The sequence below is a fragment of the Tachyglossus aculeatus genome, chromosome 15 (assembly GCF_015852505.1).
Source record: "Tachyglossus aculeatus isolate mTacAcu1 chromosome 15, mTacAcu1.pri, whole genome shotgun sequence".
In the NCBI taxonomy this organism is placed as follows: Eukaryota; Metazoa; Chordata; class Mammalia; order Monotremata; family Tachyglossidae; genus Tachyglossus; species Tachyglossus aculeatus.
In genome coordinates, this window is record NC_052080.1 from 13,897,031 (window position 1) to 13,910,678 (window position 13,648).

Here is a 13,648-nt window from a genome sequence, read left to right on the forward strand (position 1 = left end):
CCCCCTCGTCCCCCTCTCCATTCCCCCATCTTACCGCCTTCCCTTCCCCACAGCACCTGTATATATGTTTGTACATATTTATTACTCTATTTATTTATTTATTTTACCTGTCCATATCTATTCTATTTATTTTATTTTGTTAGTATGTTTGGTTTTGTTCTCCATCTCCCCCTTTTAGACTGTGAGCCCACTGTTGGGTAGGGACTGTCCCTAGATGTTGCCAATTTGTACTTCCCAAGCGCTTAGTACAGTGCTCTGCACATAGTAAGCGCTCAATAAATACGATTGATGATGATGATGATGATGACTGAAATAGATCCATTTTAATTCTCCATTTTAAGCCATTTACATGCACTTGGGTATTGCGGTATTGTAGATTTAAAGACTTAAAATGCCTTTATATGTGTTTAGTTCTAAGATGACCCACCATTTTCAGGAATGCTTCCAGCTTCAGGAATCGTGCTCTGCACATAGTAAGTGCTCAATAAATACGATTGATGATGATGATGATCCGCTTTAGGGAAACAGAGTGGGTTCTAATTCCGGCTCCGCCACGTGCCTGCTGGGTGAGCTTGGGTGACGCCTCTGGCTCTCGCTTGAAAATCATCATTGATATGCCCTGAGGGGAGCTTTATGCCAGTGGTGGATAGAGATGAAAGGAACATTTAGGATGATTTTGCCACTCTAAGAACCCTACCTGCCTCTGTATTCCTACTGGGCTCTCTGTGAGCAGGGAATTTGTCTACCAACTCTGTTGCAAATTTTTTCTTCTTTAATGGTATTTGTTAAGCGCTTACTACGTGCCAAAGCGCTGTTCTAAGCGCTGGGGAGGTTACAAGGTGATCTTTTAGACTGTGTGCCCACTGTTGGGTAGGGACTGTCTCTATATGTCTCTACAAGTAGTCCCTTTCCCTTGTGGGGTCCACAGTCTTATTCCCCATTTCCCCCAGATTCATTCATTCATTCATTCAATCGTCTTTATTGAGCGCTTACTGTGTGCAGAGCACTGTACTAAGCGCTTGGGAAGTACAAGTCGGCAACCTATAGAGACGGTCCCTACCCGACGATGGGCTCACGGTCTAGAAGGGGGAGACAGACAACAAAACAAAACATGTAGACGGGTGTCAAAGTCATCAGAACAAATAGAAATAAAGCTATATGCACATCATTAACAAAATAAATGGTAAATATGTACAAGTAAAATAAATAGAATAATAAATCTGTACAAATATATCCAAGTGCTGTGGGGAGGGGAAGGAGGTAGGGCGGGGGGGTGGGGAGGAGAAGAGGAAAAAGGGGGCTCAGTCTGGGAAGGCCTGCTGGAGGAGGTGAGCTCTCAGTAGGGCTTTGAACGGAAGTACAGAGAGGTAAAGTGATTAAGTTCAGTTAAATGATTTTCATTCATTCATTCAATCGTACTTATTCATTCATTCATTCATTCAATCGTATTTATTGAGCGCTTACTGTGTGCAGAGCACTGTAATAAGTGCGTGGGAAGTACAAGTTGGCAACATAGATTCTAGACTGTGGGCCCACTGTTGGGTAGGGACCGTCTCTATATGTTGCCAACTTGGACTTCCCAAGCGCTTAGTCCAGTGCTCTGCACACAGTAAGCGCTCAATAAATACGATTGAATGAATGAATGAATGAATGAATGAATGAATGTGCCCAAGGTGACACGACAGCCAAGCGGGAAGCAGCGTGGCCTAGTGGATAGCGTCCAGGCCTGGGTAGAAATCAATCAATCAATCAATCAATCGTATTTATTGAGCGCTTACTGTGTGCAGAGCACTGTACTAAGCGCTTAGGAAGGACAAGTTGGCAACGTATAGAGACGGTCCCTACCCAACAGTGGGCTCACAGTCTAGAAAGGATCTAGGTTCTAATCCTAGCTCCACCACTTGTCTGCTGTGAGGTCTTGGGCGGGTCACTTCGCTTCTCTATGCCTCAGTTGCCTCATCTGTAAAACGGGGATGAAGAATGGGAGCTCCATGCGGGACATGTATATTTGCTTGTACATATTTATTACTCTATTTATTTATTTATTTATTTTCCTTGTACATATCTATTCTATTTATTTTATTTTGTTAGCATGTTTGGTTTTGTTCTCTGTCTCCCCCTTTTAGACTGTGAGCCCACTGTTGGGTAGGGACTGTCTCTATATGTTGCCAGTTTGTACTTCCCAAGCGCTTAGTACAGTGCTCTGCACATAGTAAGCGCTCAATAAATACGATTGATGATGACAGGGACTGTGTCCCACCTGACTGGCTTCCGTCTACCCTTGTGCTCAATCCGGTGCCGGTGTTTAGCAAATGCCACGATTTCTTGCGGCCAAGGAATGTGTCTGATACATAGTCCTCTCCCAAGTGCTTAATACAGTGCTCTGCAGATAGTAAGCACTCGGTAAATACCATTGATTGACTGAGGGATCGATTACTCACCTGAATTGGGATTTCTGGCCCGTCTGCTTGTGAGCAGAGTGAAGGGCGTTGGCCCTGCAGAGCAGACGCGCTTAGTGCAGTGCTCTGCACACAGTAAGCGCTCAATAAATACCTCTGATGTATCGATTAATCAATTACTCACCTGAATTGGGATTTCTGGCCCGTCTGCTTGTGAGCAGAGTGAAGGGCGTTGGCCCTGCTGAGCAGACGCGCTTAGTGCAGAGCTCTGCACACAGTAAGCGCTCAATAAATACCTCTGATGTATCGATTAATCGATTACTCGCCTGAATGGGGATTTCTGGCCCATCTGCTTGTGAGCAGAGTGAACATATCTATTCTATTTATTTACATATCTATCTATCTATCTATTTATTTATTTATTTATTTATTTACATTTCTATTCTATTTATTTTATTTTGTTAGTATGTTTGGTTTTGTTCTCTGTCTCCCCCTTTTAGACTGTGAGCCCACTGTTGGGTAGGGACTGTCTCTAGATGTTGCCAATTTGTACTTCCCAAGCGCTTAGTACAGTGCTCTGCACATAGTAAGCGCTCAATAAATACGATTGATGATGATGATGATGATGAAGGGCGTTGGCCCTCATGAGCAGACACGCTTAGTGCAGTGCTCTGCACACAGTAAGCGCTCAATAAATACCTCTGATGTATCAATTAGTCGATTACTCACCTGAATTAGGATTTCTGGCCCGTCTGCTTGTGAGCAGAGTGAAGGGCGTTGGCCCTGCTGAGCAGACGCGCTTAGTGCAGTGCTCTGCACACAGTAAGCGCTCAATAAATACCTCTGATGTATCGATTAATCGCCACAGCACCTGTATATATGTATATATGTTTGAACATATTTATTACTCTATTTATTTATTTATTTTACCTGTACATATCTATTCTATTTATTTTATTTTGTTGTATGTTTGGTTTTGTCCTCTGTCTCCCCTTTTAGACTGTGAGCCCACTGTTGGGTAGGGACTGTCTCTATACGTTGCCAACTTGGACTTCCCAAGCGCTTAGTACAGTGCTCTGCACACAGTAAGCGCTCAATAAATACGATTGATTGATTGATCGATTACTCGCCTGAATTGGGATTTCTGGCCCGTCTGCTTGGGAGCAGAGTGAAGGCCCTCATGAGCAGACGCGCTTATTACCGAGCTCGGCACACAGGAAGCGCTCAGTAAATAACCCTGAGTGATTGATGGATTACTCGTCTGAATAGGGATTTCTGGCTTTTCTGCTCGTGAGTAGAGTGAAGGGCGTGGCAGGCGGATAGGAAGACCTCTGGTATGGTTCATGAGCAGGGAAGAAATAAAAAATAACCCAGAAAGTTCCCCTTTCACTCTCTGGGCATCCTCACGACCTTCCAGCTGCCCCGGAGGAGCAGGATTAGAGTCGGTTTGGGGTTCACGGACCACCATCATCATCATCATCATCACCATCAATCGTATTTATTGAGCGCTTACTACCATGGCTTCTCCATGTTTAAGATGCCCCCCCCCCGCCCAAGCTCACTTCACGCTCACCTCAGACGAGAAGTGGCCCGAGTCGGGAGGATCTGGGTTCTAATCCCGCCTCAGCCACTTGTCTGCTGGTAACCTTGACCAAGTCACTTCTCCTCTTCCGGCCTCAGTTTCCGCATCTGTAAAATGGGGACTCGTCTCATCCCCTTATTCCAGATGGAGCCCCCTTTTTCCTCTCCTCCTAGCCCTATTCATTCATTCAATCATATTTATTGAGCACTTACTGTGTGCAGAGCACTGTACTAAGCGCTTGGGAAGTACAAGCCCTATCTCCTTCCCCTGCCCACAGCACCTGTATATATATTTGTACAGTTTTTTTTATAATGGCATTTATTAAGGGCTTACTATGTGCAAAGCACTGTTCTTATTACTCTATTTTCCTTGTACATATTTATTGTGTTAATGATGTGCATTTAGCTTTAATTCTGTTTGTTCTGATGACTTGACACCCGTCCACATGTTTTGTTTTGTTGTCTGTCTCCCCCTTCTAGACTGTGAGCCCACTGTTGGGTAGGGACCGTCTCTATATGTTGCCAACTTGGACTTCCCAAGCGCTTAGTACAGTGCTCTGCACACAGTAAGCGCTCAATAAATACGATTGAATGACTGAATGTGCCCGACACTGCTCTGAGCGCTGGGATAGATACAAGATAATCAGGTCGGACACCTTCCCTGTCCCAAACGGGGCGCACATTCTTAACCCCGTTTTATAGATGAGGAAACTGTGGTCCCGAGAAGGGAAGCGACTTGGCCGAGGTCACAGAGCAGACAAGTGGCAGATGCAGGATTCGAACCCAGGTCCTTCCAACTCCAAGGCCCGGGTTCGAGCCACTAGGCCAAGCTGCTTCTCGTTCTCCCTCCTCTGTAGACCGTGAGCCCCGTGTAGGCCTTCCCAGACTGAGCCCCTTCCTTCCTCTCCCCCTCGTCCCCCTCTCCATCCCCCCCATTTTACCTCCTTCCCTTCCCCACAGCACCTGTAGATATGTATATATGTTTGTACAGATTTATTACTCTATTTATTTATTTATTTTACTTGTACATATCTATTCTATTTATTTTATTTTGTTAGTATGCTTGGTTTTGTTCTCTGTCTCCCCCTTTTAGACTGTGAGCCCACTGTTGGGTAGGGACTGTCTCTATATGTTGCCAACTTGTACTTCCCAAGCGCTTAGTACAGTGCTCTGCACACAGTAAGCGCTCAGTAAATACAATTGATGATGATGGGGCAGAAACTGAGTCCGACCTGGTTATCTTGTATCCATCCAAGTGCACAGTGCGGTGCTTAGCACAGAGCAAACCCTAAATAAGTAGCACAATTAGTAGATGGCAAAATTCTTCCGTGTCAAGTTATCAGATCTTCCTCTAGACTGTGAGCTCGTTGCGGGCAGGAATGTATCTGTTGTCATATTGTACTCTCCCTAGAGCTTAGTACAGTGCTATGCACACAGTAGGAGCTCAGTAAATACGACTGAACGAACGAATGAATCAGATTTCTGGTGGAAATGGGTGGGAAGCGAGGAATCTCTGGGGCGGAGAATGAGGGATTTATTTATTTTTTATGGTATCTGACTTACTACGTTCCAGGCACTGTACTAAACACTGTGGGTAGATGAAACTTCTCTGTGCCTCGGTTCCCTCACCTGTAAAATGGGGATTAAGACTATGAGCCCCCTGTGGGACAACTTGATCACGTTGTAAACTCCCTAGCGCTTAGAACAGTGCTTTGCACATAGTAAGCGCTTAATAAATGCCATCATTATTATTATTATTAGTATTATGAAAGCTAATCATGTTGGACCCAGCCCCTGTCCCACGGGGAGCTCACAATCTTCAATCCCCATTTCCCAGATGAGGGAACGGAGGCCCAGGGAAGTGAAGTGACTTGCCTAAGGTCACACAGCAAACAAGCAGCAGAGCCAGCTCAATAATAGCTGTAATTCTATTTATTTTGATGGTCTTGACATGTTTTGTTGCGTTGTCTGTCTCCCCCTTCTAGACTGTGAGCCCGTTGTTGGGTAGGGACCGTCTCTGTATGTTGCCGATTTGTACTTCCCAAGCGCTCAGTACAGTGCTCTGCACACAGGAAGCGCTCAATAAGTACAACTGAGTGAATGAATGAATGATTGACTATCCACTAGGCCACACTGCTTTTCTATTAGAGATCGGAAAGAGGAAGGTGAAATAATAGATCAGGGAGGGGTCGGAATAGGAAAGAGGAAGAAGTGGAAGGATAAAAAGTGACTCACGCAGTCATAGGTGACCTTCTCTCCCCAGTACTACCCACATTGTTCTCCATAATCAATCAGTGGTATTTATTGAGCACTTACGGTGTGCAGAGCACTGTACTAAGCGCTTGGGAGAGTACACTACAACAGGATTGGCAACGTTCCCTGCCCACGAGGAGCTGAAAGTCTATAAGAGGAGACAGACATTAATTGAGAAGCAGCGTGGCTCAGTGGCAAGAGCCCGGGCTTGGGAGTCAGAGGTCATGGGTTCGAATCCTGACTCCACCACATGTCTGCTGTGTGACCTTGGGCAAGTCACTTAAATTCTTAGCGCCTCAGTTCCCCTATCTGTAAAATGGGGATGAAGACTGTGAGCCCCACGGGGGACACCTTGATCACCTTGTATCCCCCCCCCCAGCGCTTAGAACAGTGCTTTGCACATAGTAAGCGCTTAGTAAATGCCATCATTATTATTATTATTAATCCATCGCTCAAAGGTATTTATTGAGCACTTACGGTGTGCAGAGCACTGTACTAAGTGCCCGGGAGGGTAAAATAGAACAGAGTTAAGAGACACCTTCCCTGACCACACTGAGCTCACAATCCATCAATCAATTAATCGATTAATCCAACAATCAAAGGTATTTGATTAAGAGAAGCAGCGTGGCTCAGTGGAAAGAGCCCGGGCTTTGGAGTCAGAGGTCATGGGTTCGAATCCCAGCTCTGCCGCATGTCTGCTGTGTGACCGTGGGCAAGTCACTTCACTTCTCTGAGCCTCAGTGACCTCATCTGGAAAATGGGGATGAAGACTGTGAGCCCCACGTGGGACAACCTGATCACCTTGCATCCCCCCCAGCGCTTGGAACAGCGCTCTGCACGTAGTAAGCGCTTAACCAATGCCATCATTATTATTATTAATAAATACGATTGACGATGATGATGATGATGATAAGGGGGATGGGGACTGTGAGCCCCAAGTGGGACAACTTGATTTGCTTGTAACCTCCCCAGCGCTTAGGACAGTGCCTGGTGCATAGCAAGCGCTTAACAGAATACCATTATTATTATTATAATAATAATAATATATTCCTTCCTCTTCCCCTTCCTTCCTCTCCCCCTCTTCTCCCTCTCCATCCCCCCATCTTACCTCCCTCCCTTCCCCACAGCACCTGTATATATGTTTGTACATATTTTTTTACTCTATTTATTTATTTATTTAATTTATTTATACATATCTATTCTATTTATTTTATTTTGTTAGCATGTTTGGTTTTGTTCTCTGTCTCCCCCTTTTAGACTGTGAGCCCACTGTTGGGTAGGGACTGTCTCTATATGCTGCCAATTTGTACTTCCCAAGCGCTTAGTCCAGTGCTCTGCACATAGTAAGCGCTCAATAAATACGATTGATGATGATGATGATATCTATTCTATTTATTTTATTTTGTTAGCATGTTTGGTTTTGTTCTCTGTCTCCCCCTTTTAGACTGTGAGCCCACTGTTGGGTAGGGACTGTCTCTATACGTTGCCAATTTGTACTTCCCAAGCGCTTAGTCCAGTGCTCTGCACATAGTAAGCGCTCAATAAATACGATTGATGATGATGATGATGATGATTATTACAAGGGGCAGAGCCGGGATTAGAACCCAGGTCCTTCCCTTGCTTGACCCCAGTTCTGGCCAGGGGCCGAACCAGTTGAACACTGGTCGGCCGGCAAAATCAGACGACTGAACCTCCTTTTCCCGGGGGTCGCGGGGTTGACCTAAGCGTTGCGCAAACGCTCTGGGAGAGAAGTGAGAGGGTTTTGCGGGCACGTTCGCTTGGGGCCCCAAAATTAAGAACGGAGGAAATTGTGAAAGGTTTCCCTTCTGTTTTGCTGCCCAAGATGAGCCCTTCCTTTCGCAATCGAATGCCATCAACGCGACGTCTCAAAAATAGAAATCTACAGTCCCTCTACACCGTTCATCTAATTACGAGCCGGGAACTTGTCCAATTCTCCTGTTCTCTCCCAAGCGCGGGCTCAGTAGAAGCGGCGTGGCTCAGCGGAAAGAGCCCGGGCTTTGGAGTCAGGGGTCACGGGTTCAAATCCCGGCTCCGCCGATCGTCAGCTGGGTGACTTTGGGCGGGTCACTTCCCTTCTCTGGGCCTCATCTGGAAAATGGGGATTAAGACAGGGAGCCCACCGTTGGGGAGGGACTGTCTCTATATGTTGCCAATTTGTACTTCCCCAGCGCTTAGTACGGTGCTCTGCACACAGTAAGCTCTCAATAAATACGATTGATGATGATGGTGATGAACCTGATCACCTTGTAACCACCCCGGCGCTTAGAACAGTGTACTTTGCACATAGTAAGCGCTTAATACATCATCATCAATCGTATTTATTGAGCGCTTACTATGTGCAGAGCACTGTACTAAGCGCTTGGGAAGTACAAATTGGCAACATGTAGAGACAGTCCCTACCCAACAGTGGGCTCACAGTCTAAGCAGGAGGGAGAACGGGGATTGAGAAGCAGTGTGGTCTAGTGGAAAGAGCCTGGGCCTGGGAGCGACAGGATCTGGGTTCTAATCCTAGCTCTGGCACTCACCTGCTGTGCCACCTGGGGAAAGTTACTTCACTTCTCTGTGCCTCCGTTCCCTCATCTGCCAAATGGGGATTCAAAACCCATCCTCTCTCCTGCTTAGACTGTGAGCTCCATGTCGTGTACTTCCCAAGCGCTTAGTACAGTGCTCTGCACACAGTAAGCGCTCAATAAATACGATTGATTGATTGATTGACAGGGTCTCTGTCCAACCTGTCATGGGCGGGGAATGTGTCTACAGACTCTAGAATGTTATATCGTACCCTCCCAACTGCTTAGTGCAGTGCTCTGTGCACGGTAAGCGCTCAATAAATACGACTTAACTTGTATCTACTCCAGTGCTTAGTTCAGAGCTTGGCACTTAGTAAGAGCTGAGCAATTACTATTATTAGATATCAAATCCCCATTTTGCGGATGAGGCATGGAAAAGTTAAGTGACTTGCCTGAGGTCACACAGCAGAGGAGCGGCGGCATTTGAACCCACGTCCTCTGACTCCTATTATTTTACTTGTCCATATCTATTCTATTTATTTTATTTTGTTAATATGTTCTGTTTTGTTCTCTGTCTCCCCCTTCTAGACTGTGAGCCCACTGTTGGGTAGGGACCGTCTCTATATGTTGCCAACTTGTACTTCCCAAGTGCTTAGTACAGTGCTCTGCACACAGTAAGCGCTCAATACATACGATTGATTGATTGATTGATTGACTCCCAGGCCGGCTGAGGGGGGCTGAAAGGGAGCATTTGTGGCCACTAACAGGAGCTTTGTGGCTACCAGCGAGAAGGGACCTCCTTGCCTCAAACACGGAATTCCTCACAAACTTGTAGCACTAAGAATTCCTCACAAGAATTCCTAAGAATTCCTCACAAACTTGTAGCACTCTCCCCCTTCTAGACTGCGAGCCCACTGTTGGGTAGGGACCGTCTCTATATGCTGCCAACTTGTACTTCCCAAGCGCTTAGTCCAGTGCTCTGCACACAGTAAGCGCTCAATAAATACGATTGAATGAATGAATGAATGACGTGAGAAGAAAATACGGCAAAACAACCGTACCTCCGTTTTCACAAACAAGATTAACATCCTTCATTATCACACGGTGCCCAGAGAAATGGTCAAAGATAAAACCGTTGCCAAATCAGTCCAACGGGCCACAGTTATGGGGAAACATCTATTTATCAGGTTTTAAATCGGGCCACCGTTTGTGCAAGTCGAGTCGAATGGAAAGACTTTGATTCTCGCCAGCAGATAACCGCGCTGGAGCAGCAGTGTGGCCCAGTGGATAGAGCCCAAGCCTAGGAGTCAGCGGACCTGGCTTTTAATCCCGGCTCCGTGACCTTTGGTGACGCCCTTCATTTCTCCATGCCTCAGTTTCCTCATCTGAAAAATGGGAATTCAATTTCCGTTCACTCTGTGAGCCCCGTGTGGGACAGGAACCGGGTCTGATCTGGTTCATCTGGTCTGATGTTGCCAACTTGTACTTCCCAAGCGCTTAGTACAGTGCTCTGCACACAGTAGGCGCTCAATAAATACGATTGATGACGATTGATGATGATCTGATTAGCTTGTTCCTACCTCAGCGCTTAGGACAGTGCTTGGCGCATAGTAAGCGCTTAACAAATACCATAGTGACTCTTACCTTTGTGGTGAGAAAACTGCCAACAGTACGTCTGGATAGGCCACTCTGCGTTGTTGGAAGAAATTATTGTTTCATTCCTGGAGAACAAAATAACATACAAGGAATTTCAATTAATCTTGGCATTGCCAACTGCTTGCTGTGCGACTTTGGGCAAGTCACTTCACTTCTCTCATATGTAAAATGAGGATTAAGACTGTGGGTTCCATGTGGGACAGAGACTGTGTCCAACCTGATTAGCCTCTATCTACCCCAGAGGTTAGAACAGTGCTTAATAATAATTATTATGATGGCATTTGTAAAGCGCTTACTATGTGCAAAGTACTGTTCTAAGCGCTGGGGGGGATACAATAATAATAATGATGGCATTTGTTAAGCGCTTACTATGTGCAAAGCACTCTTCTAAGTGAGGTATACAAGGTGATCAAGTTGTCCCACGTGGGGCTCACAGTCTTAATCCCCATTTTCCAGATGAGGGAACTGAGGCTCAGAGAGGTTAAGTGACTTGCCCAAGGTCACACAGCTGACAATTGGCAGAGCCGGGATCTGAACCCATGACCTCTGACTCCCAAGCCCCGGCTCTTTCCATTGAGCCACGCTGCTTAACAAATACCATTATTATTATTATTAACAATCAATGGCCAGGAAAAAGAGGTCTACAGAAGGAAAATCCATCGTTAAATACGGGAAAGTTCTTCCAAATGGAAAACAGTGACAGTTGAGGGCAAAAGAATAAATTAAGGAGGTCTGCAGAGAACCTTGCCTCAAACTCCAAGACGAATAACAAAATATTTTTCAAGTTTTTGGTAAGAAAGAAGCTGGTTCACAAAGCATCCAACACAAGCCCCAGTCCTACACAGGGCTCACATTCTAACTAGGAGGGAGAACAGGGATTGAATCCCCATTTCGCAGAGGGGGAACGGAATCAGGAAATTGAAATGACTTGCCCAAATTCACCCAGCAGAGAAGTGGCGGAGCCGGGATTAGAACCCAAGTCCTTTGACTCTCTGGTTCGTGCCTCTTTCCTTTAGGCCACACTGTTTTCTAATGCAGACAGAAATAAACCTCTTTCTGTATGCAGAGCACTGTACTTATTCCTTGGGAGATTCCAATGCAGCAGACGTGGTGCTTAGCACAGTGCTGTGCACACAGTAAGCACTCAATAAATACAAATGAATCAATCAATCATATTTATTGAGCGCTTACTATGTGCAGAGCACTGTTCTAAGCGCTTGGGAAGTACAAATTGGCAACATATAGAGACAGTCCCTACCCAACATTGGGCTCACAGTCTAAATGAATGAAAATGAATGAATGAAGACCTATTCCCTGCCCTCAAGGAGCTTACAGTTTAGCATTCAATTGTATTTATTGAGTGTTTATCATGTGCAGAGCACTGTATTAGGCATTTGGGAGAGGACAATACAACAATAAATGGACACATTCCCTGCCCACCATGAGCGTACAGTCTGGTGTGGGGAGACAGGCGTCAAAAAAACTAAATAAATTACAGGTATGTATGTAAGTGCCGTGGCTAATGAGGCAGGGGGGAAGGATGGCCTAGTGGATAGAGCCCGGGCTGGGGGCCAGAAGGAGCTGGGTTCTAATCTCGGCTCCTCCCCTCAGTGAAACAGCGTGTCTTAATGGGTAGAGCCCGGGCCGGGAGACAGAAGGACCTGGGTTCTAATCACGGTTCTAACACCTGTCTGCTGTGCGAACTTGGGAAAATCACTTCCCTTGATTGAGCCTCAGTGACCTTATCAATCAATCTATCGATCAAAGTCCTCCTGAGAGCTCACCTCCTCCAGGAAGCCTTCCCAGACTGAGCCCCCTTTCTCCTCTCCTCCTCCCCACCACCCCTGCCCTACTTCCTTCCCCTCCCCGCAGCACTTGTATATATATTTGTACAGATTTATTACTCTATTTTACTTGTACATATTTACTATTCTATTTATTTTGTTAAGGATGTGCATTTAGCTTTAATTCTATGTGTTCTGACGACTCTGACACCTGTCTCCACGTTTTGTTTTGTTGTCTGTCTCCCCCTTCTAGACTGTGAGCCCGTTGTTGGGTAGGGACCGTCTCTATAGGTCGCCGACTTATACGTCCCAAGCGCTTAGTACAGTGCTCTGCGAACAGTAAGCGCTCAATAAATACGATTGAATGAATGAATGGTATCTTATTGAGCACTAAGTGCAGAGCACTGTATTAAGCGCTTGGGAGAGCCCACTACAACAGATCTAGCAGACACATTCCCTGCCCATAACTAGCTGATCATTTAGAGGATGTTCTACCTCATCTGGAAAATGGGGATGAAGACTGTGAGCCCCACGTGGGACAGGGAATGTGTCCAACCTGATTAGCTTGTATCTACCCCAGCGCTTAGTACAGTGCCTGACACCTAGGTAACTGCTCAACAAATATCACTAAAAAAACCCCAAAAAACAATCGCTGGTCTCTAAGTTGATTTGCTCGTTCACATCCTTTCTGCTTCTCCCCGTCATTTGTGCAGACAAGGTGAGTTGGGACAGTCTCCTTCATAAACTTTTAAACAAACCAGGCTTTTGTCTTTTCCTTTTTTAAATGGTATTTGTTACGCCCTTACTATGTGTCAAACACTGTTCTAATGCTGTGGCAGATACAAGTGATTTAGGTCAGACACACTCCCTGTCCCATATGGGGCTCCCAGTCTAAGTAGGAAGGTGAACAGGCATCAAATCCCCATTTGGCAACTGAGGACACGGAGGCCCAGAGAAGTGAACCTTTTTTCTAGCTTGCCCAAGGTCACACAGCCGACAAGTGGCAGAGCCAGGATTAGAACCCAGGTCCTTCTGACTCCCAAGCCTGGTCTCGCTCCACTAGGCTACAAACAGCTTCAATCCGTTCGGCATAGCTTGTGACTCAATTCCTGGAAGTGGGCCTCATTCTTTTCTTGGGATTTCATTGTTTCAATCTAAGGTCAAAAAAAAACAAAAGCCATATCAGACTGGGGGACTGTGGATCCGGTAATAACCCTTGTGCCCTCCCTGAGGGGAGATTCCATTTCTGCGTTTGCCACGGCATTAGAATGGAGCCCATCTGAACTGTTATTGTTGTTCAATACCCAGAAAATCCATGGGCAGATTTCCTCTGGTTTTCAGGTGTTCCGGGAAAGGCGAGGATTTATCCGCCGGACGTTCACTGGAAGAGAGCAGGAAAACGGGATCGGTATACTCCAGTAAAGGAGAGGGGGGGTAGGGGGCT